This window comes from Rattus norvegicus, chromosome 3 (genome assembly GCF_021556685.1).
Source record: "Rattus norvegicus strain SHRSP/BbbUtx chromosome 3, alternate assembly SHRSP_T2T, whole genome shotgun sequence".
NCBI lineage: Eukaryota > Metazoa > Chordata > Mammalia > Rodentia > Muridae > Rattus > Rattus norvegicus.
The window spans coordinates 56,794,509-56,822,448 of NC_141536.1; the positions used below are offsets into that span (position 1 = coordinate 56,794,509).

General features: G+C 44.7%; 1 long non-coding RNA gene across 6 annotated transcripts; it reads right to left on the reverse strand.

The window, feature by feature from the left end:
* Positions 1 to 3,465: 3,465 nt before the first annotated feature.
* On the reverse strand, positions 3,466 to 27,940 carry LOC120101442 (uncharacterized). 6 transcript variants are annotated; one of them, XR_015683577.1, is made up of 5 exons: positions 27,342 to 27,940; positions 21,840 to 22,011; positions 19,677 to 19,806; positions 6,878 to 7,585; positions 3,466 to 5,211 (listed from the first exon to the last, which is right to left on the reverse strand). It is a non-coding gene; the product is annotated as an uncharacterized LOC120101442 (long non-coding RNA). The 6 variants fall into 6 exon arrangements; XR_015683576.1 differs by lacking the exon at positions 6,878 to 7,585 and adding an exon at positions 7,639 to 7,733; XR_015683575.1 differs by lacking the exon at positions 6,878 to 7,585 and adding an exon at positions 7,639 to 7,737.

Sequence of the window (27,940 nt, forward strand, 5' to 3'; positions counted from 1 at the left end):
GCTTGAGGGTATCAAATCCCAACTTGAAAAATGTGTGGGGAAAACAAGCCTTATGCCGTTCTTGTTTTGTTGTTGTTCTTTACAATGGAAAGCATTTACAACTAATATAGGCGTGCTACGAGGAGAGGCAGAAGCTAAATCTGGAAGGATGGGAAAGGACCAATTAGCTCAGGGTTCCAAATAATGATTGGCATGTTTGTGGAATGAATCCAACCTTCCTTGCTGGGGACCGGCTGGTTTGAACACCCACTAGTACAGAGGAAGGGACATCTGGTAAGACAGGAGCCCTTAGAGTCTGAATTGAGATGTATTACATCCTCACTGTCACTGGTTGTGGCTGGAGAGCTAAGCTAGAGATGCTGAAGGCCACGGCTGTAGGTGGTTTGATTTAACTTTCCTGAACATTTGTCCTTCTGCCAAATCTCATTCAGACCTCTGCGCCTGTCAGGTCCCTTCCTGCCTAGACTCATTTTTGTAAATGCTTAATACTGCTTAATGATCGATTATGAGAAGCCATATGAGTCACAACAGTTTAGTCTCCAAGTGCTGAAAGACACAGTTAGTTCTAAGCCTGGCACAAGCCCTTAATCCCAGCACTTGGGAGGCGGAGACAGGCTGATCTCCATGAATTCAAAGTCAGCCTGGTATACACATCAAGTTCCATGTCAGCCAGGGTTACATGATAAGACTCTGTCTCAGATAGACAGACAGACAGACAGACAGACAGATAGATAGATAGATAGATAGATAGATAGATAGATAGATAGATAGAGATATCTAGAATACTATTGAATTCTCATTGATTGAATCTTTTTGAGGGTTTTTTTTTTTTTAAGTTTAGGATGATGTTGAACTCATATGTGATCCAATTGGCAAAGACATTCAAAGTGACTTGAAGTAATGTTAAATCTCAGACATATACCCCTAAACATGCACACATGCGCACATCAGTAGATACTCATATCATGAACACCACAGCAGATACTTGCTTTGCTTTAAGTAAAATATACAAAAATATTCAATTCAATTGGCGTTTTGGATAAAGGCGTTCACACACATTCTCCTACAGATGACAGAGGACTCAAGCTTCACACTTGTGATGGTTTGGATAAGCTCAGTGCAGGGCGTGACACTATTAGATGTGGTGGCCCATTGAAGTTGACCTTGTTGGAGTAGGTGTGTCACCGTGGGTGTGGGCTTTAAGACCCTGTGCTAGCTGCCTGGGACCCAGTATTCTGCTAGCAGCCTTCAGATAAAGAAATAGAACTCTCGGGGCTGGGGATTTAGCTCAGTGGTAGATTACGCTTACCTAGGAAGCGCAAGGCCCTGGGTTCGGTCCCCAGCTCTGAAAAAAAAAGAACCAAAAAAAAAAAAAAAAAAAAAAAAAGAAAGAAAAAGAAAAAGAAATAGAACTCTCAGCTCCTCCTGCACCATGCCTGCCTGGATGCTGCCATGTTCCCACCTTGATGATCCTGGACTAAACCTCTGAACCTATAAGCCAGACCCAATTAACTGTTGTCCTTTATAAGACTTGCTTTGGTCATGGTGTCTGTTCACAGCAGTAAAACCTTAACTAAGACAACATTCCTCAGGTCTCATTTTAAGGGTATATTAATATTCTCCCCTCTTCTCTTCTGGCACTTGCTGTGATGCAGAATACGGCCTTTCCTGTTTATTTAACAGCCAGTTCCTCAATGGTTGAGTTACATTTGCCAGGACCTCAGGAGAGAATTCTGGTGCACATCTACTTGTTCTTTCCTGAGTGGAAAGGAAGGATGAATGTCACTCAAGAGTAGCTTCCATGTACTTCTCTGACATAAGCCACTGTTATCCTCTCAGTCATTTGTGAAGCAAAATTAACCCTTAGTAGTCCAGAATAAATCCACACACCCAGAAAGACAACAAGTTAAAGATTGAGCACTTTATTATGCCCAGGTCTGAAGATTGAGCACAGTTCTGATTGCTTTTCTGTTGTTTTCTGCTGATTTAATTCTCCCACAAAATAGCCTTTTTCCTGTGCCCATATTCCATAGAGGAAAACTGAGGAAGACAGAGGTTAAGTAACTAGCCTAAGATTTCAAGCTTGGGAACCTCAGCAGTCTGGTTTCAAGCCTTAGGGTGTGTTGTTGTTGTTGTTGTCGTTGTTGTTGTTGTTGTTGTTGTTGTTGTTGTTGTTGTAATTTTAATTTTCTTCATGTAAGAGCATCAGACATGGAAGTCAGTTTGAAAGGACTCCCACTAACAAAATCATAAAAAAAAAATCATCAAAGAAATTACATCACAGCCAGGTATGGCCTGTGTAGCTCATACCTGTAATCCTAGCACCCAAGAAGCTGAGGCAGGAGTATTGTCAAGAGTGTGAGACCATCCTGAGCATAGAAGATGGCAAATCCCAGGCTACTGCATCAAAGCCAACGATAGTACAGTATTATAAAGCTGAGTTTTACCAGCCCATAAGAAAGGGAGGGAAGGAAGAAGGAGAGAAGGAGGGAGGGAGGAAGGGAGGGAAGGAGGGAGGGGAGAGAGGACTGGTTAATGATCTGTTGTGTGGGGATGTTCTTTGTTACATTAGACAGCCAATCAAATACAAAGGAACGAGAGAGGCAGGGAAGTTGCCGTTTTCTAACTACCACAGCAGTAACCATTAGGGGTGAAAGTTCGTAAAAGTACTGGGTACAAGTTTGAGGAATGGCAAGGTATTTCCATACACACAAGGTATCCTGCCAAGATACTTACTCACTACAAAAAGAAAATAGTACGTTTACACCAGAGAGGCTGGCAATTAGCACCTTAATCAAAAGCTCAGAATTAACATCAGCAGTAATGGACAAAGGAGTTTATGTGCCTCCGGCTTTAATTTGCGGCTTTAATTTTCTGTTGTACTCTTGCTGAAATTTTATAGTTTAAATCTAATCATAAGGAAACTCTAGACAAACCCAAAAGAAGGGACATAAAATAAGTTGCCTGTAATCTTAAAAAACATATATCACTGTTATGAATGAACAGTGACTGTTCCAGATTAAGACAAACTAGCAAGACACAACAGTGAATGTTGTAAGTGCTCCATTAATAAAAATAATAATAATAATTTAATAATAATAATGTCTTCTGTTGTCATTCTTGCTTCCTCTTCCTCTTCCTCTTCTCCTTCTCCTCCTCCTCCTCCTCCTTCTCCTTCTCCTCCTCCTCCTCCTCCTCCTTCTTCTTCCTCTTCCTCTTCTTCTCCTCCTCCTCCTCCTCTTCCTCTTCCTCCTCCTCCTCCTCCTCCTCCTCCTCCTCCTTCTTCTTCTTCTTCTTCTTTTCTTCTTCCTGACTAAAAACTCATTGCTGAAAACAAGTGGCAAACCCTAAGCAAGCTAATAGATGAAATAATAGCATTCTATTAATGCAAATTTCCCAACTTTGATAGGAAATCATGCTGTGGTTTTGTAGGAGAATGTTCGATTCAGAAAACACACTGAAGCATTTAGGAGCAAACGAATGTTGAGTTTTCAATTTATTTTCAGTCCACTTAGAAAAAAGTTGTACACATACACAGAAATTATAAGTATGCATCCATGCATGTATGTATATATGTATACAGAAAAAAATTAGAAAGCAAATGTACAATTGTTAATATTCAAGAGGTCTGAACAAAGTATCCACCTTTGTATGTATCCTTTGTATAATCCTTTCAATTTTTCTGTAATATAAAATTGTGTGAAACACATTTTTTATATATCTGAAAAGAAGACGGTATCAGCATCAAAATTCAGAGCCTCTGTGCCTGGGACTCTTCCTGGTCAAGTGATCAAAAATCTAATTCAAATTGACCAGGCAAAATATACAAAAAAAAATATTGTTGGTCCAAGCTGTCTGAGGGTAGAGTGACCTAAGAAAGAGCTGGGGGGTGGCTTGCCATTGTGTCTTGGTTCTTTTCCTCTTATTCCAGCCAGCACTGGGTTGGTTTCATTCTCAGTGCCTACCTGGAGGACCTGGAAGTTCCAGGTTCAGTATTCCCTTGGGATTAGATCCAGTTGGAAACACAGAGACCCTCTCCCTAGTGCAGCAGAGGTCGTACTTCCCTGGTGCATTCCATCAGCTTCCACACAGCTGCCTCCTGAGACATTTCATGATCAACACTTCTGGTTTAGCTAAGCTGAATGAAAAGCTCCCTTCTGGAACAAAGTCAGTCAGGTACTCACAGAGGTAGGCATGGCTCACGTAAGAACACCAGAGGTACCCACACCAGATTCCGGGAATGCAAAGACTAGACACCCATAGACTCTAAACTATCTATAACAGTGTCACTCGTCCCTCTAAACCCCTGGCTTAGAAGAACTATTATCTGTTTATGCACAATTACGATTTAGGAAGGATCCAGCAGGAGCAGTTCACCGTTGCTCCACATGGTGGCAGTTGGGTGGCTTGATTGCAAGGACTCCTGGGTTCATTTCCAAGATGGCTCCTTCACAGCAAGCTGAACCATCAGCTGAGGCATCTTCTCCATAGGCGTCTCTTTTGTGGCCTCTTGGGCCCCCTCATAACAAAACAGGATTCCAAGAGATAGAAAGGGAAGATGTCACGCATCTGAAATGTAAGGGGTTAAATCCCATATCTTGAGAAGAAATGCCCCAAACAGACTCAAAGGGGTGATGAAATGACTTCATCTCTTCAGGCAGAGTGACAAAATAAGTCCATCTGTCTTTAATCCATTCTCTCTTTTAATATTCAGCACTAGTTTCATAATGCCACCACAGCCAGTGTGAAAGCTAGAGTTCTAGTGACCCAATGCTCTCCTCTCAACAGCTGCCTGCTCTGGATTCTCAGTAAGCTCTGAGATACATCTGCGCTTGTCTCCCACACAAAGCTCTGACTTCAATTCCTACACCCACAAACAAGAGCATCAAGGACAAAGTCAGACTTTCTGATCATTAAAGGGAAGCATCCAAGTGTGACCGGAATCCAGGCACAAACTCATCTGTTGGCAGAGGCACTGGTATTTTGAGCATGTAGGAATATTGTCCCACTACCCACTCCGTACACACACACACTGATTTTCTTCTCGCTCTCCTGTTTTTAACAAAGGTTGAGTCCAGATGTGTATTTCTTGGCCACAAGTGGTGGCAAGCCAGGTGCAAGCGAGCATGTGAAAACGCATTTAGCACTAGGAAGTGGTCCAGGGGGGTGTCTTCTGTAGGGACAGATGTTATTCGGTTCTGATCCAACCACCTGAAAATTTTATGACATCGAAACTTCCATTAGAAGCCAAAAATTTGGAGTTTTGTATTAAATCTAAGTTGTTGGCTCATCTTTTAACACAACTCTTCTCCATTTGTTTATTTTATATGTGGTAGGAACTCAAATGTCACAGCATGTGTCTGGAGGCCTCAGGCCATCCATGTGATAGCCAGCTCACTCCTTCTACCTTGTAGGTCCCAGGGATTGAACTCATGTCACTGAGCTTGGCAGCAAGCACCTTTACCCTCTGAGTCGTCTTGCTGGCCCTGGTTAATCTTTTTAAAATCAATGTGAGGAAAACTCAGTACTGGACCACTGATCTTTGACTAGAGGTATCTGCTATCACTACTTTTACTGCTTAGCTTATTAGTACAATTATAAGCTAAAAGTAGAACTTAAAGGTAAAAGCTGGGCATAGTGCCCCACACCTTTCATCCCAGTACTCACAAGGAGATTTCTCACAGGTGGATTTCTGTGTGTTGGAGCCCAACCTGGTCTATATACATATCGAGTTCTAGAATAGACAAGACCATAAGTGAGATCCAATCTAAAAAAACCAACCAAGAAAAAAAATGGTCCCAGTTTGGCATCACACAGAGTAAAGATGCTTAATGTCTACCTTGAGGGCTGCATGCTGGAGTTGTCATGTGTGATACATAAAACAAATCACTAGCATACCATACAGTTTTAGGATAATATGTTCATATCTTCTGTTTTGCAATGCCCTGTACTTAGCTTATGTGTTGGGCAGGTAAGGGACATGACTCATTTAAGGCCAGAAAAAATAGATGTTGGTGATGTTAGGTTGTGGGGAACAAATGAAGTCCTGAGTGAATGTGTATTATTTACATGAACATGTCTATGCCAAAGACTCATGGGAAAGACAAAGCATTTCCTGGGTCAGCTTGGGGAGGAAATAATAAAGCCTTCCCCTGGTCCCTGTGCAGATGTTGACAGTGCATACAAGAAGGTATCATCCTACAAGATGTTCTCCTACAGGATAAGTGGAACCTGAAACTGCCCCCCCCCATATAGACTTCCTCCTGCTGAGATTAGCTCAAATTGCCTTCACCATGCAGATGTATAAAATAAATGCACTGTGTTTCCAGGCACTGGCGGATCTCCATCAGAGTGCATGGTTCACCCAATCCCAGCCTTTCTGTACAAATGTCGGTGTGTCCTGCCTTCCATACCTCATTGCCACAGTCATACCAACGCCAAAGCTGTGCAAGTCGCAGCCCTGGGCCCTTCCCCAACTCTATTTTTAAAGAAACATAGAGAGAGTATACTGTGCTATAGAGGAGGAAATACGATTTCAGAAATTAAAGGGTAAGCTAGTGAGCTCTTAGTGCTTTGAAAACTCCCTGTGCACTGGCATGATGGCTCAGTGGGTAAAGTGCTTGCCACATAAGCATAAGGACCTGAGTCCAGATTCCCAGCACCCACATAAAAGCCACATGGGGTGGCATCCTTCAGCAAGCCCAATCCTCAGAAGGAAGAACGCGTGGATCTCTAAAACTCATTGGCCAATGATGCTGGCTTCATCTATAAGTTCCAAGGTCAACAAGACAGCCTGTCTCAAAAACTAAGATAGAGAACAGCTGGGGAAATCACCTGATGCCCTTCCCATACATGCATGCACTGTGTACCTACTTACCTCTGTGCTAACATCCACATGAACATGTACATACATGTATACTGAAGATACACAAATGAGCAAAATTTGCTTTTGATAGCCAGGCTTAGGACTATGGCTATAAATGGGAAAGCCTTGGGTTGGCAGGTTTTGATCTTGATCCTGCTGGACAAACAGAACCTGTGGAAGTCAAAAGCCAAACAGGAGGCTGGGTGTATCCACTCCCCACCCCTGGCTCTCGATGTAAAAAAAAAAAGTGTCTTGGTTTCATCAGTCATTTCAAATCCTGCATTGTCAAAGCAATGCTCAGCTTCTGCAAGTACTCATTTTGCACTAATTATATTGGCCATTTTCACATTTTTTTAGCCTTGTGTTAAGCTAATGGATTTCGTCAGGGGAGCAGGCAGAGACTTGGGTCCTGTCAGTCATGGGAATGGCAGGATTGGAAGGAAGGTTCAGTCTCCAAGAAACTGTTCATCCCTGGTCTCTGCCTCATTTCCAACCACTGTGGCTTTAAAACCAAACTCAAAACTTGTGTGGGTCTCACACTGTGAGCAAAAGTCCACACAAATCCAAGAAGGAAGAGGGCAGATGTCCTCACAGAGCAGCCGTGGAAAGCTTAGAGCATCCTTCACTTGGTATGGAGGTAGAAAGTGAGGAGAGGTGACTAGACATCTGGGTTTGAAGCTTCACGTTCCTCTTTGAAGACAGCAATTCAGTGTTCTTTGCCTGTTACCAATTTGAGAACAGAAAGTCTTAAAGGAGCTTACACTGAGAATTACCTGGGGCCATGCTATTCCTGGAAGTCAGGTTCTCATTGAAAGCCTCCAAGGGGGGAGCTGAAGAAGCCTTGTCCAAATACATCCAACAATCACACCTAGCTTGAAAAGGAAAGCAGATAGAGAATGAGCAAGCACTCCCTGGAGGATAGAGTCAGGACAAAGGAAAGATGAATGGTAACTGTAGTGGATTCCCTGATGTATTTTGGTCAAGTCAGAGTAGACTGGAGGGGTTCTCATGGGGTCTGGAGGAGCCTCACAGGGGTGTTTTGAACTTGTGTGAGGGTGCTTTTTATTGCTAAAATAATTAGAGGAGGCGGTTTCTACATGTCTTAAGCAGTCAGGGTCTTGGGCCTTGTAAGTCCTGCCCTGTGCAGACATTCTCAAATGACAGCTGAGCCTTCCTTTGTTATACAGTAGTTTCTTCCAAATTGAAACACTCCCTCCAAGAGGGAGGGGAAGGCCCAGGAGACTCTGAGGTAAACAAAAGGGGAATGGAAATGTGGAAGATTCTGGAATGCCTGTCCCTGGCTTTGTATATGGAGTAAACAGTTGCTTGGGGAGGACTTTGACCAGCCAAGCTGCAGAGAGAGGTTCTCAGACTGCAAGCTGTGCAGAGAGCTCTGGGCATTCGTGAGCTGTCATCCGTGTTGGGTGGGACTTTTGGTGACGTGACTACTTTTGAGTCATCCCAACTTGTGCTGGCCTGTTTCATGTCAACTTGACACAAGCTAAAGCAATCTGACAGGAGGGAGCTTCAATTGAGAAAATGCCTCCACAAGATCCATCTGTAGGGCATTTATTAAATTAGTCATTGATGGGGAATGGACCAACTCACTGTGGGTGGGGGCCACTCCTAGGCTAGCAGTCCTGGGTTCTAAGGAAAGCAGGCTGAGCAAGCCATGGGGAGCAAGCCAGTAAGCAGCACCTCTCCCATGGCCTCGGCATCAGTCCCTGCCTCCAGGTTCCTGCCCTGTTTGAGTTCCTGTCCTGTTTTCTTTCAACGATGAACCACATTGTGAAATGTAAATCAGATAAGTCCTTTCCTCCCCAAGCTGCCTTGATCATGGTGTTTCATCATAAGAGTAGAAATCTTAACTAGGGCATTGTCCTGTAAGTAACTCCTTTTCCATACTCTTGTTAATAACTCCATTGTAACCTCACTGGACATTGGTGCAATTGTTACTTTGGTCTGTCATGGATTCCCCTTCTGGGGTGAGTAGACATGTGTTGTAGCTCCCCAGGAAAAGTTTCCCATAACATCTGTCCACACCCTAGACATTCAATTGATCAAATTCATTTATCATATTCACATACATTCATATATCAAAATGAATGCCATTTTTGTATTTTGAGCCTCGAATCCTCCTCCGTGTTACCTATAAACATAGCTTTATGTTTTTGAATTTTCCTGTTGGGTGGAGAAGAGTATTCTCTTTCTCTGCTTTGAGACGTTCACCCAGGAGTTGTCAGTGTTTCAGAATACAAGTCCATTGCAGGAGAGTCTCTCTTGTCATGCTGTCTTAGGTACCTGGTGCACTGACATGACAGTCTTGGGCCAGCCTACCTCCACAGCTGTCACAGACAGGATGACTATGAACAGTTTCCGCAGCTACACGTAAGCACTTGCACAAGAAAATGGTGGTTTTCTTCCATGTGACTTTTTTCTCTTCTTTTTTTTTTAACTGGATACTATATGATTTTTTTGGCTTGGAATGGAGTCCCATTCATATGAATGGAATTTGGTACAGAGTGTTAACAAAATGTTTTGGGTGGGGTCTGAGCCAGCTTTCTGTAACTGTAATACGCACCTGAGATAAATAACTTATAAAGAGGAAAGTTCTCTCTCTCATAGTCTGAGTTATGGACGTTTCTACCCACAGCTGATAGAGTGGAGTGTTTGGGCCCATGACGAGGCGGCATGGTATGACAAGAACACACAGGGGTGCGGAGACAGCAGAGAGCAGAGAGGAGAGATGTTTGGGATCCCCCAGTCCTCTTCAGCACATCTTCAGTGACTCGAGAAATTTCCACAAGGCTTTACCACCTCCCAGGAGCCCAACAGGCTGGGCCCTGACCTCTAACACAGGGGCTTGTGGCCATATTCTAGACCCAAACTATAGTAGATGGTGTGGTCCAGGCCTTGGGGCCTAGAGAACCTATTGTACTGAGCTGGAGCATCTAGGAGTTCACAATTCCTGATCTAAGCAGCTGTCTCCCGCCACCTATTCTCAATAAAATGCGGGGTAGAAAAGAGCAGAGTGTGCTGGGGTCAGAGTTTCATCCGCAGAGCAGAGATGATGGAAAAGGTCCGTGGGTGTCGCAACCCACAGAGCAGCCTCCCTGCCTGGTGGTGTTGGGGCTCAGGACACAGACCCTCCAAACTGAGCTCCCTGGAACTGAGGGAACAGTGAAGCAGAATGGTAACATTCACCTTTCCTCATTCTTTTCCCCAGAAGCAGACTTGGAAACCCAGAAAGATCACTTGCTGATCTTCCAGGTTCTCCGATTACACAAGTCAAGAGCTTTTCGTTCTCAGGGGACCACTGACCCTTTCCCATGCATCCCCACACATACACAACACATAAATAAAGAAATAATTAGTGTAAGAAAAATATACAAATAAACCTCTCTATCTAGTCTCTAAATTACTTAGAATGGAGATGTTGTGTAAATGCCCATGCAAAACAGTAGGAGTGGATGACACTAGGGTATGTCACTGTGTGAAAGAAAGTTGTGTAAACTACGTAATTCATTCAACATAACTTACTCAATTCCTTTCTAGCTGTCTAAGTTCCTTCTACAGGGTGCAGCCTAGTTTATTTCAGAGCTAAGATCTGACCGTACACTCTCTTAAGATTGTCTTTATTATGAGTCAGACTTTCAGACATTTGCCAGAAATTTAGACTCTCCAACTCTGAATCAGGCACTTTGTCAAAATAAGAAAATACCCCAAATTTAAAGACCTCATACCTGAAATGACACAAACGGGGGGGAAAAAGATTTGATTAAGAATAGGGCCTTCCCCAGTCATATGTAGCATGTCTTCATGTGGGTCCCAAACAGCTGGAACAGGAGCTATCCCAAAAGCTGTTGCCTGTACATGGGATATGTTCTAGTTCTAGCTGGACCTTGTCTGGCCTCAGTGAGAGAGGAAGCCCTTAACCTCACAAGGGTAGTGGGCATACTCAGGGTGGCCTCACCTTCTCAGAGGAGAAAAGGAGGGTGGATGGGCCAAGGATTGTGGGAGAGGGTGACAGGGAGGGGTTCAGTGAGTGGGATATAAAGTGAGTAACTAAAAGAGTAAAATTAAATTTAAAAAATGGGGCATGGGGGCTGGGGATTTAGCTCAGTGGTAGAGCACTTACCTAGGAAGCGCAAGGCCCTGGGTTCGGTCCCCAGCTCCGAAAAAAAAAGAACCAAAAAAAAAAAAAATGGGGCATGGACTACACCTCCAGGACGCTGTAAAATCACCACTCCCAGCAGAATATAACGCACGCAGTGCATGCCCCATGAGCCATGGGGCAGCACACAGCAAGATGTCCCTATACAGACTGCGTGCTGGAATGTGAACCTCTCTAGCTTTGCCAACTGTCTTTGGGAGCCAATCACCTACAGCACCACCCAGCGGAAACAGTGTCTAGACTCAGTCTGAGTGAGGTGTTATAAGGACATAATCTTTGAAATGGGAGACTATATATAAAAAAAATCCTTTGTTATGATGCCTCTATGGTTCAGATACCGTGATGACGTCTCCTTGCCATAATTACACTTGAAAATGAAAGAATGCAGACACGGGAGAGCCAGGCTGAGGTTAGGAAAGCAGCTGACTGAACCCAGCCTAAAATGAAACAAAGCCCACGAGGGGAGAGATCACAGAGGTGGTATTACATTTTATTTGCATAGCATGTGAAATGGCCAAGTCAGGCAAGAGAAGGTTTGGGAACTTTTTATTTTTTTAATGATTAGGTAGTAGTAGTCTTCAGCCCAGTCTCACATTCCAGGAAAAGCATGATCACAGAACAATGGAATGTGTATGTGCTCGAGAAAGAAAACTCAAGAAAAGCAGACACACTCGGCCCTACCCCGCAGGCATGGGCTCATAAACCGGTCAGATGCACAGCCATCTGCTGTGCTTGGAAGCCTGCTAGGAAAGGCAGGACCAGGAAACCCCTCCAGTCACAAGCTCCAGCGCCTGAGGGTGCCCCGATTCCACGGTGAGTTTGTGATGGCAGTAAAGGAAGAGAAGAATCACAGGGAGAAATAGGAAGCATAATAAAAGGGGTTCGCCCTATCAGTCTCCTTCTGACATGGACTGCGGCTCTCAATGCCAGATAACCGAAGCAACTTGAGGCCATGGGGAGAAGCGAAAGAAACCTGGTCTAGTTAATATCTGTTAGCCTCAGTGTTAGTGCCAAGTACACAGACTTCTGCATATGTTATCGCTGTTACTGTCCCCCACCCATAACTCATATGACCATGCTACTGTTAGCCCCTCATCTCACAGAAGGTATGAAGTCCACAAGTAGCTGAGCAGCTTACCCAGGATCATTGTCGAGTGTTGATGGCCTGAGCCAGAGTCTGCACTCCTAATCACAGAGCTCGCCTGTCTCCCACTCACATAACCGAGCCCCCGATACTACCTAAATAACAACATTGCCTTATGCTTGGGTCTTTGTCTACGGTGTACAAGGCATCTCAACCACAAATTCCCAAAGAATGCAAGGAGTTAGAAATCTCTATCCCTGGCTGAAGATAGGGATATCATAAACCCTAGTGTTTCTTCTAATCCAAGCACTTCTCCACCAACCAGTACAGCTAAAGACGCCAACCCAAAAGTCATAACTCTTTCCCCCTGTGATTCTGCTTCAGTAACAGGCCACAGCAGGAGGCCAAATACAGATGGAAACAGTGGTGTGCTACACTTTCATTGAGGGGAAATAAGAGTTGAGCAAGCTCACTCATTGTTCCCGGAGGAGCCAAGTCTACCATGTAAACCCAGTCCCCAGCTCACACCAGTCACTCTTACTTACCAAAGGAATGCAGAGGCTTCTTTTTTCTGTGTTTTCTTTTATCACTTTGCTTTCTCGAACTATATAGTGTCTCCCTACGAATCCTGGGCTGACCTCAAATGGGACATTCTCCTGCCTCAGCTTCTCAAGTGATAGGACTTGAGGTGTGCACCAAGTGACTCTGCTTTTTTATTGGGCAGATATCACTAGGCCCATTATTCATAAAGACCTCAGCTCTAAACACACTAAAGCTGCTGTCTGGGAAGAACTGATCTGGAATATTATAAATCATAAATAAATAATATTATCAAGTACCCTGATGATAGCTCTTAACCTCATAAAGGAATAAAACATTAAACTACTTAGACGCTCATGGCTGTGGTTGATAAGGAAGTCCCAAAGCCAATAGGGTCATGAGCATTCTCTTGCCAGGCAGAGTAATGCACACTCAAAGTCCCAGCATTCAGGGAGGTTAAGGCAGAATGGGACTCAAGTCTGAGCTAGCCTGGGCTACAGAGTAAGACCTTGGCTCAAACTAAAAACAACAGCCATAAGGGTCTCGTCTGTTCTATATTTTTAAAGGTTAAATTTTTAAAAATTAAATGTCTGAGTTTGCCTGTGTGTATCTAAGAACACTACACACATGCCAAGTACCCAAGAAGGTCACTGGGATTATAGCCCATGTGGGTATTGGGAACCCAACCTGGGTCCTCTTCAAGAACAACGCGTTTATATCATTACGTATATCCTGAGTATAGTACATAGCATAATACTGATAAGTATAATAGATGTGTGCTGTGTGGCTTATCTGCGTGGTTTTGTATTCCATATGTTCTCTTGCTATCCAGTTTCACTATGCAAACCCATACCCACACAGCCAGCAACATTGTTTCTCCATCTTAAGTTGCACTAAGATGCCGTGGCTCTCTCTGAGAAAGGTAGCTTGCCGATGACCAAGAGGCCTTATGTGCTGCAATTGCTAGGAAAGACACTAATCCTGAAGGATTTCAGTATGGACGATACGCGGGCCTTAGTTACCATTGTGGACCTCAGTAATAACGGCGGGGAAGGTACCAGTGGTGGTTTAGATGAAGGCATCTGCTTCGAATTACTGTAATTATTTTGGTCTACTTGTCTTTCGAAGTTCAGGCATGAGATTGCAAAGCCTGGAGTGAGTGGAGTTATGACTGACAGATCATCGTTCACTCCGAGGGAAATCCTGAATGCCATTCTCATCAGGCTGCATGGTAAGAGCAAAGTGAACCAGCATGTTCCAATGTCTGTGGAAAGGGGGGAATGCCCACAGAAGGGGAAACTTCCCGCACTCGGTAAGGTAAGAAAGATGTGTGGCCGTGCAGTATGGCCGAGGCCCACAGGCTGCAACACACAGGACCACTGGAGAGGTTAAGGGTGAAGGGCCTGGAGAGGAAGGACAGGGAGAGAGGATGTGCAGAGTCACAAACCCCAAAGCCCCAGGGCCAGGCAGCGAGGCACAGCGGGTGCAAGGCGCTGCAAATGCCTGTGAGCGCAGAAGTGTTCACAGAGGAAATGACACATCTGGATCTGCATCAGAAAGGAAACATGAAGGAGAGAAGAGTAAGAGCTACAGATGTGGCGTGATCAATGCTTCTGGAAGCTGATGTTGAACAGGTAGATTTTCTTACTATATCCCTTATTCCTTTAAACATTTCAACGTTTCCATAAACAAAAAGTAAAAGAAAACGCTTTAAATGTACACAGAAGTAGGTGCATAGGGCTGCCATTTTAAGCCTCTGTGACCGAAAACATACACGTGCACACATCAAAATGGCTGCCCTTTTGTATCCGATCACAAGAGGATGACAAGTAATAAGCTCATGACTGTGATTGATAAGGAAGTCCCAAAGCCAACAGGATCATGAGGCACGACAGCTTCCATTTCTATAGATCAAACATCGCTTACTACAAACAGAATTTGGGCCCTGCAGCATATTTAGATTCCCATACACAGCCACACACACCCATACGCACGTCTGCGCACTCACCAGCACCATCCCAGTGTCGAGACGCTTTGGAAAGTGGCCAGCTCCTTAAGAGCCAACCGGCCTTTCATGGTCAGCCTAGCCAGCCAGTTCACAGGATTCCCGGGTGTCAAGGTGAACATTTAGTCACGGCCGTACTTCCTAGACTACAGTAAGGAGTGGTTAAAGTATGTGTTAGGTTGATTGACCAAACAGCCTTTACACCTTAGAGACTTCATCTTGATGCTTCATAGAAAGTCTATACAGAGAAAATGAGCAAAGGAGAACTGTTGGGATAAAAAAAAAACTTTAATGTAATGTAATGTACATTATAGAAGGTAATCAGCAATGCAAAAAAAAAAAATACCTACGGGATTGGCAAGATGGCTCAGAGGAGAAAGGCACAGGCTACCAAGTCTGATGACCTGAGTTTGATCCCTGGCACCCCCGTAGTAGAAAGAGAGAACTGACTCCCAGAATGTCACATGTGTGTCCTGGCACACACACACACACACACACACACACACACACACACACACACACACACGGGGGAGGAGGGCGGAGGAAGTGGGGAGGGAAGGACGGGGAGGGAGAGGGAGACAGGGACAGGGAGAGAATGTAAAATAATGTTTTTAAATTGTCTCCCCAGATAGATATAAAGATGCTAGACACATACACGGACAGACAGGCTAAAACATGACTCTAAACATGTTTATCACATTAACATCTTCCAGGCCTGACTTTGAAGCTGCTCTAGTACATTCCAGGCCACATTCCCCACGGGCCACATAGGCTAGGACTAGAGTCACAGTCAACTCCCTTTTCCGAAGTGTCCGGGAGCGGTTGGAGACCCGCCCGTGCAGCATGACTCAGCAGTGTGGGATGGAAAGTTTCCGAGCAGATCCTGTCCTAATCAGGCGGGCATGGAGGATGGAGGTTGGCAGGTGAGGGCTCCCAGGTACGGGTGCAGTCAAGTACCCTTACTATGGAGGCAGTAGTGCTGGCTATCGAGAGCTGCCATCCGGCTCACCTGAGCTCCCAAGCCAGTTCCTGCTACATAGACAGGCAGGGTACAAGAGAGAGCCTGACTCAGCGAGTAACACCAAATCGGGATCCAATGCAAAGTATCCCCACCAACAGCCTTCGTTTGCACGCATCTGCCTTCTCTAGCCCGCCCTCCTCTGGACTCCTAGTAAGTGATAAAACTTTCCCGAAGCCAGAGCACACAGTACCCTCCCCGCCCCCGCTCCAGAGTCATTTCCCTGTGACTAAGACTCAGTAGAAACAATCGCCTTTCCTCTTCTTGGCTCAGCCTGACTTCGAGACATGACAAGTGACAGAGTAATTCAGTTGTGACAGGAGCACCACCAGGGGACACACTTGTCAATGGGCCCATCTGTCTACTGTCACTCTCTATCCCCTCAAAAGCTTACAAGATTGCCCCTCGGCTGGGAGTGTTACAGGCAGAATTACACTCACTCATCCCACTCCTGCTGCATCAGCCAGTTGCTTTAGAGAGGGGCTGGGAGTGGGGGACGGGGAGGGGCAGCCACAGGGAGGGCAGAGGGTGAGCCTAGAACTTGCAGCCCTCTTCCTGTGCTCTAGGGGTTTTCACAGAATGAAAATAAGGAATGGTGATGTCCTGCGCTTTTTTTCACCAAGGGTTGCCCAGTGGCCACTACAGATACAGCAAAGTGTAGATGAAGCAATACGATTCATGGGTGCTGCCCTCACTGAGCTGAGGGGCTTCTAAAGAAGCTACAAGCCTGTGCAGACTGTATGGTTACCAGGTCACCACATTTTATAACTCGGAAGCAGATGAGTAGCATAGATCCTAGACGTTGTGTGTTGGCTACTGTTGACACCAAACAGCCACAACTGAAGTCCAGCCGTGACAACATCCCTCCCTGTAGTTCCGTTCCTCAAATGTTGGATGGTCTCCTCACCCAGACTGGGATGTTTAAGGCTGGACCTGATCTCCCCTGTGTTCTGCAGGCTTCCCCATGCCTGGTACACTGTGGACTGAACAGTAGCTCTTGGTGAACACCTAACTTTGGTATTCTCTTAGGTATCCTTTGGCACCCCTGCCTTGGGTTTGACATCACTCGGCTTGTTCTACATTAGAATTAAGTTCTGAGAGGACAGGCATCTTCTTGCCAATCTCTGTCTTCCTGGTAGGCATGCCTAAGTGCACTAATTTAACAATCGATTATTGAAACGTTGCCCACAACCGTCATCAAAGCGGCCAGAATATGAAGAAGCCAGGCCTGATAACACGGGTCTGCCATTTAGTACTCAGGAGGCTGGGACAGGACAGTTTGGAGTCCAAGGTCAGCCTGGACGACAAGTGTAAACCATGTCTTGAAAAATTAGGCCCGCAGCTCAGTGCTACAGTGCTTAACTACTGCGCACAAAACCCTGAAACAGATCCCAGTTTTGCAGAAGAACAACAACAGAAATTAACTCGACAGCAAATAGACGCCAGTAAGAGAGGAGAGAGCCAAGCTAAGGATATAACTTAATATTAGAGCATTTGCCTAGCATGCTCGTGCCCCTGGGTTCAAATCTAAGCACTACCCTCCCCCTGAAAAAGATAAGAAATAAACGTCAAGTCTGCCAGTCCCCAAAACATACAGGCAATGTCATCTATACTATTTCTTTCTCCCAGTCACCTGAGGCTAACTTGGAAATCATAGGAAATGTCCATTTTTTACTGACAGTTGAAAAGCGCAGGCACACAGAGATCATTATTGGTTGCAACACCTGGGCTATCCTGTAGGAGGGTGGAACTCAGCCGGCATTGTTTTATTGTCTCCCAGATCCAAACAGGCGCCCCCACAAACACACTCAGACGATTCCAACTCACAGTGGAGCCACAGGTACAGTAGGTGAGACCTGACCTCTCTATCCCTTCAAGCCCTGCAGCATACCCTACAGGCAAAACTCCAAGGAGCAGAAGGCAGGAGATACCCATGTGCCCAAGCATATTTTATTTGCCTGATGTAATTGTTGTCTCTGAGGCTTACTGTCTCTGTCTGCTAATCTAGACCTAGTCCTGGAAGCTTCTAGCCTCCGTACAATCAAATCTAAGCCTAATGTATTCGGTTGCTGAATACGCTCACCCCCTTCCTAGTTCTTTCTGATCTCTGGCTGACTGGTTCAACTCAGCTGGTCTGGCTCAAACTCCTCTCCAAGCTGACTGATCTGGCTTCTGTCAGTTTCTCACTGAATTGCTCTGCTTGGCCTCACGCTAACGTTGGCAGTCTGTTCTAGTCTTCAGGCTCCTTCTCCTTCTCTGGCTTATGCTGTCTTCATCTGTGTCTAGCTTGTTCTCTCTTCAACCTGTCTCTGTAAAACTCAGTAAAACTACCTCCTTTCTCTAGGATGCTCTCTTAAATACCCTCTTTTTTTCCCCCCCTCTGTTCTCCTGAGAGACTTGGGCATATCCTACTCTGCCAGGTATTTCTCTGATTCATCACTTTGCCTGCCACTCGATTAGACATCACTTTCAAACGTGAGCGCGTCCTTCTACAAACCAACTTTACTGTTATTGCTTGGGGGGATTAAAGGTGGACGCTAAGGGCTGAACAATGCCACAACTAGAAACAGGTTTTTCCAGTAAACAGCACAGTCTCGGGGTTCGAAGTGTGATCAAATATCCTGCAACACCCATGCAGTTCTCTCTCTCTCTCTCTCTCTCTCTCTCTCTCTCTCTCTCTCTCTCTCTCTCACACACACACACACACACACACACGTGTGCCCACACAGAAAGAGACATATGAGAGGCATGCCAAGGCAGACCCATATTGCCAGGCCCAGATTCCAAACAGCTAGAGCAGAAAGTATCAGTTGGCAAGAGCAGGAAAGAGCAAGAGCCTCAGGATCGTGGCCAGGTTGACACAGAGTTCTTGGCATAACCACTCTGCAGCCCTTTTTTTCCCCCAGGAAAACTGGCAGTTGCTAGCCTCTCCAGCCCTTCCCAGAGTGGTGAATCCTAGCTCTGGAAAAAGAAGAATTCGAAGGGCCACTATTTGCCTCTTACTGCCTTCAGACTGCATTAAAATACTGTTCGCTTGTCTTGCAGTGAAGTATGTTTTCATTAATACAAACAAAGATGAAAACAGTAAGGGCCACTTCTACATTTAACCTGTGTTTTCCACCTCGTTAAAACACTGCGCCTTATAACATGGAGAACCCTGGACATCATTTATCCTAATGTCCTATTAACTGTATGGGAAATAAAGTCTCATGAAAGTCCTACAACTTGACCACCTCCCTCATGAGTGAGAGTTGTCCTAAATCCCAGATAGCACGCTATATTCTCCTCCATTCTGCCCCAACATTCATGCCCAAGAAGGTGGTAAAATCTGGACTATGATTTTGTGATATTGCACTCATAACTGAAGCTGCGTTTTGTGAGCTTACAAACATAGTTGTGTGCTGTGACCCATCTGTGAGACACATAAAGATATTCTGGGATCAGGACTAGGGCACGGGTGACTTCAGTAAATAAAGAGGCAAGAAACATAATGACCTTCTAAGAAATCTTCTTGGAGGTCGTGGCTGAAAACTGATGAGGTTAGCAGAAGGATGGTTCAAACCCTATTTCTGCCATTTATGGTTGGGGGGCCTGGGGCCACTTCTGTCATCTTTCTAAATCTTCATCTCCCTTCTAACATGAAAAGTGAGAGGGACCACCGAGGAGCTAACCTTGTTTTCTTACACACACACACACACACACACACACACACACACACACACACACATTTTTAGCACACATGAACAGTTCAATCCATTTTTCCCTAGCTACAGATTCTGGGCACTAGCAAAGTTTATTTCTGGAGGTGGCTGATCAAAATGTCGGTTTTACTGGTGGGGTTCCTTCCTATGGTGGGTTATTAACATTTATAAAGGCCCTTCAGACATTGGTCTCTTCAACACTCATCGTCAGATCAGGTTTGTCATCCTCTCCAACATCACCAGCATCTTCCTTACCAGCAGCAACAGCAGCTTAAAATGTCATCCCTACCTACAGCAGCAGCAGCAGTAGCAGCAACTGGAGTCCCAGGCACAACCATCTACAGCACTGGCCTCCAATGGTGAGGTTAGGCGTCTTCACAGAGCAGGAAACTGCTGTCTGGGAGCAGACATGGCAGGACCTTTGAAGGCGAGAGGATTGAGCATTTGCTTTTCTGTTGGCATGGGCGGAGCATTCCCAACATTAGAGAAAACCTCTCCAATTTTATTCTTAAAGGAGGCTGTGAACTTGGAAGAGCAGCCCTTCGCTCACCTGACAATCTCAGGAAACATTTGCCCCTGCTTCCAAATGTCTCCCTTTATTTTCATGAGGAATGTGTGGGGCTGCAGGCTGGATCTTTCCACGCTAAAACTCTGCCCCAATAGCCTTGGTTCTGGATACTCAGTGTGCAGACCCAAACCAGTCCTTCCCACCCCAACCCCCTTTCCCTTCTCAGTTCTCACTGAAACAGCTTTTGCTTCTATCAGGGGAAAAGGGGGCACCAGCATTTAATTGGTCCCTAAATACAGTAGCAATGTTTTGTTAGTGATGCTGGAGATTAAACCCAGGCAAGCACTCTAACCATATGGGCATATTCCCAGCCCTTGTTTTTCCTTTTGTTTTGTTGGGTTTTTAAGTGTTTTGTTTTCTTTTGCAGTTGGGTCTCATTATACAGCTCTCACTGACCCTGAGCCTGATAATGTAGCCCAAGCTAACCTTAAACTTCTGTATCTTTACTCCACAGCCTCCAGAGTGCTGGCATCACAGGCTTGGATTGTTCCCCATACACGTGTGTGTGTGTGTGTGTGTATGTATGTATGTATGTATGTATGAATGTTGTATGTATGTGTATGTATATGGACGTGTATGTATGTATATGTATGTGTATGTATGTATATGTATGTTTATATTCATATATGTATGTATATATGTATTGTATGTGTGTATGTGTATGTATGTGTATATGTGCATGTGTATGTATGTGTATGTGTATATGTGTGTATGTGTGTATGTGTGTGTATGTGTATGTATGTGTATATATATGTATGTATGTGTATGTGTATATGTGTATGTATATGTATGTGTGTATGTATATGTATGTATGTATGTGTATGTGTGTATGTGTATGTGTATGTATGTGTATGTATATGTATATATGTGTATGTGTATGTGTATGTATGTGTATGTATATGTATATATGTGTATGTGTGTATGTGTGTATGTGCATGTATGTGTATGTATATGTATGTGTATGTATATATTCATATATGTATGTATATGTGTGTGTATGTATGTGTATGTGTGTATGTGTGTATATGTATATGTATGTATATATGCATATATATGTATATACGCATGTATTTTCCCACACCCCTACATGCACACCAGCAGTAATAATCTTTTAAATGGCAAAGAAAATAAATATGGATAAGCCATTTAAAAAGTTGTTTTAATGACTATAAAAACTGATAAGAAAGAATGATGTTTAGTTTTTTTAACTGTGATAATTTTTTTAATCTAGAATCTTATTTCTATTCTTATTTTAAACATATTAATCACCCAAGGACTAGTCTGCAAGGACCTTAGCATAACCTTAGTGACGGGGACATTTACTCTAGATATCTTATTTCTATTATTCCTGTTTCTTAAATTGTAGTGCTTTTAAATTACTGGCTAATGGAGCTTTCAGTGCCATGGGCCACACTCTCCTCCCGTGATCTGTCATCTCCAGCAAGCAAACTGGCTCTGTCTGCAGGCATCTGCTTCACTAATTCGGGACAGTAAGCCAATTTTTCTAGATTTCCCTGGTGCTGTTAGCAATTTGGATTTGTCTCTGAGAGAGGCGACAAAGACTCAGAATATCAATTTAAATTCCTGAACTAAAAACTCGTAATAAAAATCTGACTCTCGAGTACTTCCCTAACAGCACACACAAGGTCTGCCTTTACCGGTTGTCTTATTAATGCTAGAAACAAAGTTATGGGGGTGTTTCTTCTTCTTGAGAGAGGAACAAGTGATTTTTGCTTCTAGCCTAATCTGCAACCTACTTAAAACCAAAGGTCTGGGTGGTACTCCCTCGAGGCCAAGACTAACAGTTGTTAGTTAGTGAAGGCATTCACCAGATGTTGCAGCCAGAGGCGTCCAGCAACACTGCTCAGAGCAGCCTTCACTCACCCCATTTAGAATTTACAACAAACTGAGCAGAAAGCCGTTAGAGCCCTTTCAGTATGGAGTCTTCCTTTGGGCCTCAAGCAGAGTTCAGCAACGGACGGATGTGCCATCTGCTCCAAATTCACGTCGCTCTTTCGCGGCCTTTCTGCCGAAAGGAAGGAGTCCCAGATACAGCCTAGAAACGCGGAGAGGTCACTCGCAGTCACTTGGGGAATATTAAAATCCCTAAGGGTTTCCAACAACACCTAGGGAAAGAACTCACAATGCCGTAATTGAATGGAATAATAACAGACCGTAATATAAGACATAAAATGAACAAACATTATGAATTAATCATACTTGGACAATTACAACCCATATGGCTTGTTAAACTCAATCTGCTCCCCGTAGGGATATGGACTGCGTACTGTATCGCTAACGCCGCGGCTTGTCCTCCCATGCCCCTCCCCCGGGGAGGCAATGGCTTAATTTTGTGAATGAGAAAACGAAGTAGAAACGGTGATATGCTCATGAGTTGGTGTCTGTTTAAGCCTCCCGTGTGGATCCAAGGTGGAGATGCCATTGGAGGTCTGAGACCTTCCCCACCCCAAGACAGCAAAGCTTTCCAACACAAACCCTCTTCTCTTTCCCACCCGTCCTGGCTTTTCCACTCTCCGCTTTGAGATCTCTACAGCGGAAAGCTGGAAAGCTGGCCTTTGTGTGCACCTTTTTTCGGGCAGCAGAGAAGGTTTTTGTCCTACCTAATAGGACACCACTGTCAGGCGACAGCAGCCGTTCACTGGAGAAAGAGAGCTTCGCTGTTTGTGTGGTAAAGTCAGCGATAGGACCTGGATGGCTGCCGAGACTTCCCATAGCCAAGGCTTCTGCTGATCTTTAGCAAATGCTTTAACATAGCTGACTGTGGGTTCCCACACCCATAAAATGGGGAAACCCTGATGTCCGCCAGTGTGCAACCGTCTCCTGAGTCTCTTAAGACACACTCTAGAGCAGCAATTCCCAACCTGTGGGTCTCCTCACTCCCTTTGGAAGTCAAATGAGCCTTCCACAGGGGTCACCTCAGACCATTGGATAACACAAATATTTACATTATATTAAAGGTCACAGCATGTCTTATATTATGGTTTGTTATTATTCCTAGTTCTTTTCCTAGGTATTGTTTTCTTAGGGATTTTAATTATAGTTATGAAGTATCAACAAAATAATTTTATGGTTTGGGTCACTGCACCATGAAGAACTGTATGTATTAAAGGATCACAGTGTTAGGAAGGTTGAGAACCACTGTTCTAGCGAGAATCTAATCCAGTGGCAGCCTGCGTTCATGAGATGGTGTTGAATGCCTTTTCTGGACACATGTGAAATCGAACTGTTTGAGAGAGAGTAAGGAACTGAGGAGAATTCTCTTAACTTCGCAATGGCCTGGGCTACCTAGCCACCTGTAGTGGAAGCCATTCTAGAGAACAAAACAGGCTCAGGCCTTGCCTCAAGAACTGGTGTACCTCAAAACTGACCATCCAGAAAATCCTAGAAAATTCCACTGAATGCCGTTGGCTCTCCCTACCTTGTAAATTCAGAAGCTGTGGAAAGTAAGGTAACCGGCTCAAGTTTCCCAAGTAACCTTTCCCAAGCCAGTAGCTGGCGTGAGTGTATGCTCCCTGACACTGAGGTGAGACATATCTCTGCTCCCGCTTCCCTGGGTTGAGCGGTCCTAGCATCCGTACACACCTTTGTGTGTGAGATCTGCTGCTGGGTCAACTGAGTGCCCTGGACCATGAGCCTAGTCCTGTTGGCCCAAAAGTAGCCTGAAGAATCAGCCTCTATGAACAAGCTTTAAGTATATAAGCATTATCTTGCATTATCCCAGAGCAAGTCCTGTGATGCATTTTCTTACAGACAGAGACATTTTCGGGTTAGCTCTTTGGGTCAGTATCAGCTGTAACATCCTTCCTGGTTGTTTTTACTATCCTTTAGCTAAATCATGGCTAAACTCTGTGTGGACTATGGTGGAGGGAGATGCTCATCTTGGAAGAGGTCGAAGTCTGTAGATTCTGTGCCCTGAGTTTTACCCACTCCTGAGAGAACACATAGACATTGCTTTCCCTCTGTCTGACCCTTCCGCAAAATCAACTCAAAATAAGGTCATTTAATACAGTTTTAAGAACTCAATGAGGATAAAAATCAAAGAGCTCTGACTTCCTGGAATCTGGGTGTGAACCCTGCTGCCCCTCTGTCTATATTGAGGAAGCACCTTCACCCAGATTCTCATCCTATGGGGTTGAAATTGGGGCAGGGCATTTAAGTGCTCAATAATATTACTTTTATTTATTTATTTTTTTGCCCAATTTCCTGCCTCACTTTCCCCTACTCTTCCTGACTGGAGTTGCCTCTGTCTCTTATCTGGCTTATCAAAAACCCTCTTGGGGGCTGAAGAGATGGCTCAGTGGTTAGGAGCATTGACTGCTCTTCTAGAGGTCCTCAAGTTCAATTCCCAGCAACCACATGGTGGCTCACATCCATTCTATACCGAGACCTTGTGCCCTCTTTTGCTGTGCAGGCATACACGCAGGCAGAATACTGTATATGCAATAAATAAATAAATCTTTTTTTAAAAAAATCCCTCTGAACTGTATTTTCTTCTCCTTTCTTCTTTTTAGACATGTCTCCTGGGCTGCATAGTCAATACAGCACCCATAATGGATGCATTTGTTTCCTTTGGCTGCTGTAACATATTATTGTAGTATCCATGACGGAGAATAACACAGTTGAACTCTGGAGCTACACTATCTCAAATGTATCTTAGTGGTCTAAAACCTGGGTATGGGCAGGATAAGCCTTCTGCATGCTCTGAGAGCCCACCCCATAGCCTTTCTCACTCTTTCATTGTGTCCCAGGGTATTTTCTTGTTGCTGAAATAACGATAGTAAAAAAGATTCTGGCCAAAGCAGCTCAAAGAAGAAAGGCTTCTAGCTCACAGTTCAAGATACCGTCCACCATGGTAGCAGTGTGAAGGCAGCAAAAGCTTGAAGCAGCCGCTCACATTATGTCTGTAGTCAGAAGACAGCGGTGAGTACAAACATGCCACTGCTCTGTGTGTGTGTGTGTGTGTGTGTGTGTGTGTGTGTGTGTGTTTCTCTACTTCTGTTTCTCTCTTTCTCTCTCTCCACTTGTACAGTCCCATCCACAGCTGAAATATACTTTCCAATCCATTAACATAACCAAGATAGTCCCTGACAGGCTTGCTCAGAATCCCCTGTGGTTCTTTCTGTCACCTTGACAAATGACAGACCAGCACAGCTCATGACTCCTTCCCTGGCTCGTGTTCAGATCCGGCGATATGGACTGAGCCATCTCACTGCCCCTTCTTTGACTCATCATCTGACCTGTCTGTCTTTCCTTATAAGGACATGTGTGAATACACAGGGGGCCATCAGGACAATCCAGGGTAATCTTAAGAATCACAAGTAGCAGCATTCATTCCCTCTTCCAAAAGAAAGACTAGTGCACAAACATTTCCGGGATCCATGAGTCTGTCCAGGAGAATGGTCCAGTTAAACAGGTTCTCACACCCTTTATGACTCAGACTCTCCAGTGCTAACCACATACTCACTGTAACTCATCAGAATACGTGTCCTTCCACATTCCTCTGACCCAATAAATTGAGCAGCCACTTGCATGATTTGTGCATATCACAAATGAAAAGGAGAGAGATTGTGGAGAAGGAAAGAAGGAAAGGGGAAAGGAAGAGGAAGATAAAAGAAGAGGAAGAGAAGGAGAAATCCAAAGAGAAAACAAGTCTATGAAAATGTGCTCAACTTCATGAATTATTTCATTTAAACCATGATCCAAAACAATGGCTAAAATCAAAAAGAAAATACCAAGTGTTGACAAGGACATGGAGCATCATACATTGTTAGTAGGGATGTAACTCCTTATAGCTACTTTAGAATATAGCTTAGCTGCATTTACTAATGCTGAACATATCCATATCCTGGAATCCAAGAAAATCACATTATATTTTAATCTGTTTTTTTTAATACCACCATCTCTCACCAACTGCAAGTGCCTGACAAGTTGAATCCTAGAATGATAGCTAGCATATAGCAGGTATTTGAAAAAAAATATTTGCAATGAGTAAGTTAGGGCACCTAAGAGAGCCATTCACAGGTCACAGCTGCATCCTCTGGCTTCATCCACCATCCTAACATTATCTTAGCTTCTCCTTCTTTACTAACTTTTGACATCTCGGTTGGGTAGTCAAGTTAAATGTCAGATTTCCTTCCCCTCTGCCTTCCTCCTGTGTAGATTCATCACACCTAGCTTCCTCCTCTGAGATTGCCCACACCTGATTTGGCTCCCACGCAGAGACCAGGCTTCCCAAAAGATCTGAGTGACTGAGCGAGGGAGAGCATGGAGAGAGACTTTGAACAGCACAGCAGAGATCTGGCTACATTTCTCAGACTCTTGGCATTTCTTTTGTCTCCAGAAGCTCCCTCGAGCCAGGGGAAGTCTGGAAGTGTACAGACGGTGTCTACACTGGCCATGTTTGTCTCCCTGTGACCACGTAGCAGCTCTCATTTTCTTTCCCTTGCTCTTCTCCAGGTAGAGTTCTACCCTTTACATATCTCCGTGTCATTGCTTACCTCTAAGTCCCTTCTTCCAGATGCCATCTCTCTCTCTCTCTCTCTCTCTCTCTCTCTCTCTCTCTCTCTCTCTCTCTCTCTCTCTCTAAGGCCCACTGAAGTCACCAACAGTGTCCTACAGGTTTCTATGGACCAATTCAGAATTCTCTATAGTCTTACGACACAGAAGTCCCTCGTTGTTCCTCCAATAGTGAGGAAGCCTGACTCTCCATTCTTTGTCACTTTGTCTAAATAAAAGGATTTCTGTATACCTGGCCCATGCTATCCATTCTCTCAGGGTTCAAGGGATGGCATTTTCCCAGTTCCCTCCCCTCTTACCTAACTTAACACAACCAAAATCCTGGTAATATTAGGCAGTAGCTAAGGGGTGTCTTCCACTGTTCCTCAGTAAATCACCAGCATGATTCTATGAGATCAGGTCTATTTTTAACTGCACTTAGCAGAGAAGGAAAGGAAGGCACAGACACACGAAGGACTTGTCTAAACTCAGACAGCCAGAATGTAAGGTAAAGTAAACCTTGCACACAACCAACTCCCACCACCCCACCCCATCCCACCAGTCAGTAGCAATCATGGAGGAGGAAAAGGCAATGCTAGCTTGCCGTGTGGTGAGTATCGGGCTCTGTTCTGAGTACTTAATAGCCAAAAACTTTTGGGATCATACAATGCCCAAGATTTGGATTTGTGGGGTTTTGTTGTTCGTTATTTGAGACGGTTTCATAGTGAAGCTCAGGCTGGCCTCAAACTCAAAATCCTCCCGGAGCCTCCTGAGCGCTAACTAGGACTGTAGATATATACCGCCACATATCAGATTATATATTTTATAAAGGTGAAGCATCTGATGGGAAAAAGTACTGCACAAACTCACAAAGTTCTTGAGTGGCCTCCAAACGAACCTTCTGCTCCTGGATCCCAGACCCCACCAACTCTATGAGAAGCAGCCATTGCCTGTGGAGGGCTGCGTGCTGGGAGAGCCGATGGGGGCGCGCTAAGAATGCCTGAGCATTCCTGACTCCAGTTTGTAGGTGTGGTTCTGACTCCATCTGGGATATTTGCTCACTAACAACTCACTGTTCCACTCCGCACAAACATAGAGATTATAGTCTTTAAGGGCCTTTGAGTCTCTCTGACCACTGAGATAGCCATCTTTTCTGCCTTTTAAAAAGACCAGAGCAGAGAATGTGGTTCAAAGTCACAGAGAGTGCAAAAGAGAAGGACCTGTTTCCATCCTCGCTGGCACTCTGCCCAGACTCTACAAAACTCCTGCCAAGACCGCTCAGTCGGGGAAAAGCGGTGGATTTCCAGTCTGAACACGTGGGTCTTCTCTGCGGTTCTCAAGGAGGGAGATCTACTTCCTGTTCAGAACTCTGTACTCAGGAAGAGGCCACAGACCATTTCCCTGGAGCTTCTGAGAAGGCCGAGCGCAGGCAGCACCTGGTCCCACAGTAAGCCTAGCCGACGTCCTCC